Consider the following 5374-nt stretch of genomic DNA (forward strand, 5'->3'; position numbering starts at 1 on the left):
TTGGAGGTTTCCTAGGAGCCTATCTTTTCTACCTCTCCCAAACAACACTTAAATGAAAAATGTGGCTTTCATCATTTGTTGGTCCCTTTTATTGTAAGTTTTATATTACTGAATAAAGTACATGTACATAAATTTCTACCTGCAGGAGAAAATATTTCTGATGATGAACAGTGTCCATGCCTTATTGGAAGACTCCAGAAATTGTGAAGGAGTGGTAACACTCTATTTTGTTTGTTGGCCAAATACAGCAAACAGGATTCAGGCTCTGAAGTATTTTGTGGTCATGTGTATATTTCACAGAAGGATTCTATCAAGGCCCTCAAACTACTAAGAAAGAGAGCAGCAACACGTCTTCAGTCTAGTGAGTATCTGTCCAGTTTGGCTGCACACTGTATATTTTCTTCCCATGAGTATTGTCCTTGGTTTAGTCTTCACTGGCACACATCTCTTAAAAAAAATATCCCAGGGATCAAAAAACTCCTGACTTGACTGCTGCCTTTCACACCATTTTTGCATAGTCAAAGACACTTGACCTGACCTTTTTGCCTTAACAGGATTTGAACATGACTTCTTGGAATAAAATAAATTAAATCAATGATCTGTAGAAATACTGGTTACACATCCTAGAAGCCTGTAATTGACTAAACTGATTGACTAAAGAAGAAAATTTCATCAAAAAGGGAGAAAGGGGTTCTTGCCTGGTAGTTGGTGAGGCTCACTGATAGGGCTTTAAACTAGGTTTGAAGGGGGAAGGGGATAACATCAAGTTCACTGGAGATGAGCCTAAAGGTAGCATGCCCATATCAGTGGTGAAATTGATAGCCCAGCTGACGTGCATCTATGCCAATGCACATACCATGGACAATACACAGAAGGAACTAGAAGCCATTGTGCAGTAGGACAGCTATGATATAGCTGCCATCACAACTTCTCCTACATTAGGGTTTATTTTCAATACATTTGTCAAGACTTTGTCAATTCAAAGTATTGAAAATAAGCTCTAACTTAAAAATCTATACATTCGATGATCCTTGATTTTTGTAACTTAGAGCTTTCTAGAAAGAAATATAGCACCTTCACACAGTTTTAAAGACTGAGGAAAGGGTAGCAAGAGACTGAAGTAAACCAGTGATACTATTTAGTGAGAATGAATAGAGTAAAAATATTTATGATCTAATATATTAAAATAATATCTTCAATGCTTTCAATATTTTGTTGAATAAATGGACCTAAATTCTGCAGGAATGTTCTTCTGTCTTTGTACTACAGACATATATTTTTTTTTGTTAAGTGTTTGATTTATTTTACATGTGATTAACAGTACTTAAGGAGCATCTTAAAAATTATATTACCTTCCCCTCCCTGCTCTCTAAACACTGGACTGAGCTTTGAATAAACAGTTCTGATTGTTTTCTATAAAACCTTGTTTTCTTGCTTGGGGTTCTCTTATTCTTTAGTCATCAATGCAAATGTCGGTGTACCTTCATCACTTTAGCTGCAGTTTATGTATATCAAATGGCACTTTTGATGGGATGTAGCTTTATGATAGCTATAATACCTCTCCATAAAAAGGAGATCTATTCTGACTAACTTCAGCATCTGACTTCCTCTTAAAGAGCTGGCATATTGGGTGATATTCATTTAATCTCTGGAATGTCACATTACTATCTTCCCTAGCCAACATAAAGAATGTGTCTCAGGATGGCAATTCATCTCAGTCCAAATGAATGCCCTAAATAGATCAGATGAAGCAGCCTCTGGAGAGGACTATAAAGCAATTCCTTGGTGGTATTTGAGATCATAGATTTATATATCAGTGCTTCAAAGTTAGTTGTCTTTTAGATGTTCAAGATTTGTTGATACTACTTTCACCTCTGCTATTTCCCCCTCTTATAGATGCTTAAAATAAGACACTTGTTTTAAGTGTTTTCACTCTGAAAGTCCTCAGAAGAACTCATTGTCATTGGCTACATAGGGAATACAGGCACTTATTTATAGAAGAATCATTTATTCTACCTGATGTAATTAAGCTGTCTCAAGAATATAATTCTTTTCTCTGTGCATGTGTATGTGTGAATGTTTTTGTATGTATTCTTAAAGTGACTGATATATTCAGTATTTGCTTGTATCTCCGTTAACATTTAGAAAGAGTGGATCACAACAAAATATAACTATTATTTTTTACTAATGTGGATGTTTAATATTGTTTCATTAGTCAGCAGAAGTTGAATTACCATTAACATCTTTCAAGATTATCAGTGAAAGAAAAATTGTGAATTACAGAATGATAGGGATTGGAAGGGACCTCTGGAGATCTTCCAGGCCAACCCCTTTGCTGAAGCAGATTCCCCTAGAGCAAATTCCATAGGATCACATCCAGGCAAGTTTTGAGTATTTCTGGAGAATAAACTCTACAAGCTCTCTTGGAAGCCCACTCCAGTGCACCAGCACCCTCAAAGTAAAGAAGTGTTTAGGTGGAACTTCCTGTGTTCCAATTTGTGTCCATTGTCCCTTGTTCTGTTAATGGGCACTACTGGAAAGAGCCTCATACCATCCTCTTGACACTCACCTTTTAGATATTTCTAAGCATTGATAAGATCTCAGTCTTCTCTACGCTAAAGAGCCCTAGGTCTCTCAGCCTTTCTTTGTAAGAGAGATGCTCCAGTTCCCTAATCATCTTCATAGCCCTCTGCTGGACATTCCACATTCCCACTGAACTGTAAGTATGAATAATGAAAATAAAAGATAAAATAGATTTGCTACAAATCATGTAATTCATAATGTAGTTATAGTTTGTAGCATTAAAATCATACTCAAGTGAATATGGCACTTCAAGAATGGGGGATGAGGTGTTAGAAAGCAGCCCTGCGGGAAAGGACTCAGAGGTGCTGATGGATTATAACTGAACATGAGCAGGCAGTGTGCACTTGCAGCCCAGGTGGCCAAACACATACTACATCAAAAGAAGTGTTGCCAGCAGATCCAGGGAGGTGATTCTACAGCTTTACTCTGCTCTGGTGAGAGTAAGTCTGAAACCCTGGGACATATGGTGGTTGGAGGCTGTCTGGGGTCCAGCGACCATGAAATAATTGACTTTTCAATATGCAGTCAGGCTAAGAGGGGGATCAACAAAACCTCTGCACTGGACTTCTGGAGGGTGGAAGTCAGGTTACTCAAGGAACTAACTCAGACGGTACCTTGGGAAACAGGCTGAGGGAGCTGGGGTTGCTTAGCCTGCATAAGAGGAGGCTCAGAGGAGATCTTATAGCTGTATACAAGTACCTGAAGGGAGGTTGTAGCCACGTGGGGGTTGGTCTCTTTTCCCAGGCAACCAGCACCAGAACAAGAGACAACAGTGTCAAGCTGCACCAGGGGAGGTTTAGGCTCGAGATGAGGAGAAAGTTCCTCACAGAGAGGTGTTAGCTATTGGAATAGGCTGCCCGAGGAGGCGGTGGAGTCACTATCACTGGAATTGTTTAAGAGGAGACTGGATGAGGCACTTGGTGGCATGGTTTAGTCATGAGGTCCGTGGCACTGTTTAGACGGGAGAAGAGAAGGCTCCGAGGTGACTTAGTTGTGGCCTACAAGAAGGCTGGGGAGGGACTTCTCAGGATATCAGGATGTAATAGGACTAGGGGGAATGGAATGAATCTGGAGGCAGGGAGATTCAGGCTGAACATGAAGAGGAAGTTCTTCACCATGAGAGTGGTAAAGCCCTGGAATGGGTTGTCCAGGGAGGTGGTTGAGGCCCTATCCCTGGAGGTGTTTAAGACCAGGCTGGATGAGGCTCTGACCAGCCTGATCTAGTGTGAGATGTCCCTGTCCGTGGCTGGGGGGTGGGAACTAGATGATCCTTATGGTCCCTTCCAAACCTGACGGATTCTATGATTTTGTTCTCATTTCCATCTTTGGTTTCTTATTCTGCAATTGTACCACTTAATCCAGAGTACCAACTGTGTGACTGTTTGAGGCTGTCCCCTTAAGAAAGGGAATATTGTGGTCGGATGTTTGTAAACGAAAGACAGATCTAAACTAATTTCATTGGTAGACTGGGAGGAAGCACCTTCTGAACTGGGAGTGCAGCAGAGTATCCTGGGCATTCCTGCACTTTTCTGGTCAGTCTGTCTTCCCCCTCCTTCAGTGGCTTGCAGCCCACAGCTTCTGGTCTTTTGGCCAGGCTTGACCTTGAAACAGATAAGCTGCAAGGCCTGTATTAACTGCTTTCCAATTAACACATAACTGCTTTGAATTTTTTTCTCTTTTCTCTCTTTCTAACCCTCTCTGGGGAAAGGGGGAGAGAAGGGGGAGTAGAGGTGGGGAATCCCCTTAGCAGAGGGGGGAACTCTCATTTCTGTGCTACTTTGTTGTATATTTCTGTATATATTGTAAATTCTGTATAGATTTCCCTGCGTTTCCCTAAACGGCTTTGTAAATATACAGCACCCACTGCTTTGCTAATTCAGCTGTGAGTTTTTTTTTCTTCACTTTCCGGGGGGAGGAGAAGGCCCGGCCTTTCCCTTCCAACCCTACGACACAGCTGCCATGGAGAACACTGTATCATGACTGAAGTCCCTTTTGTCTACTTTAACTTGGAATACGTGCTTTGCAAACACAAGCCATTTAGGCCCTCTTGGACATTCAGAGTTTTGACTAGACAATTAGTACATTTTTCTTTTGGAGTCAGTATTTGCTGATTCTTTATCACCACATATAACATGCCCTAATGAGAACTATGCACTCTGAACATGAACAGCTTGTTTGTTGCTTTAGATTTTTGGCAGCCTTTTTCAGAACAATTTCACATTTTTGAGAAAGCATTGTGACATTCTGCAATTTCAGTTTACATGACAAAGATTCTCTGCTCCCTTCTTACAGTAGTTCACAGTGAACACTGCAGATTGAAAAATTGTATCTGTTGCTAGAAGGACTTTTCAAAAAGTGCTAGAGAAAGGGAAGGCAATACGTTATTTGTATTGTAACATACAACTCCTTAGTAAGCATTTGTCTGTGTTGGCTGGTCTGCCATTTCAAATGATTCTCTACATTCTGAATAATGTACTTCTCCTTATAATGTCTTTAATTCCACCTTTCTGTCTACAAACCTATAAAATGTGAAAGTTATGTCATCATTTTGGGTAAGCATAAACACGGTATTGAAATCGAGTGTCATTTTATAGAAAGTTTAGTTTTAGGACAACAGAATTTAGTACACATTAAATGCATTTTATGATTTATATGACAATGGCTGAGTATCTATAGATCTTTTGAAATGGAAATAAACTGACTTTCACAAAAGCTCAAGCCAAAGGTCATTCCAAGGTCTGTATTCACGCAAACCCCACATTATTTAGTTAGGTTCCTGTTTTCCTTTACT

Source organism: Melanerpes formicivorus, unplaced genomic scaffold (assembly GCF_026170545.1).
Source record: "Melanerpes formicivorus ecotype bairdi unplaced genomic scaffold, bMelFor1.0.p_v2 SCAF_156, whole genome shotgun sequence".
Lineage (NCBI taxonomy): Eukaryota > Metazoa > Chordata > Aves > Piciformes > Picidae > Melanerpes > Melanerpes formicivorus.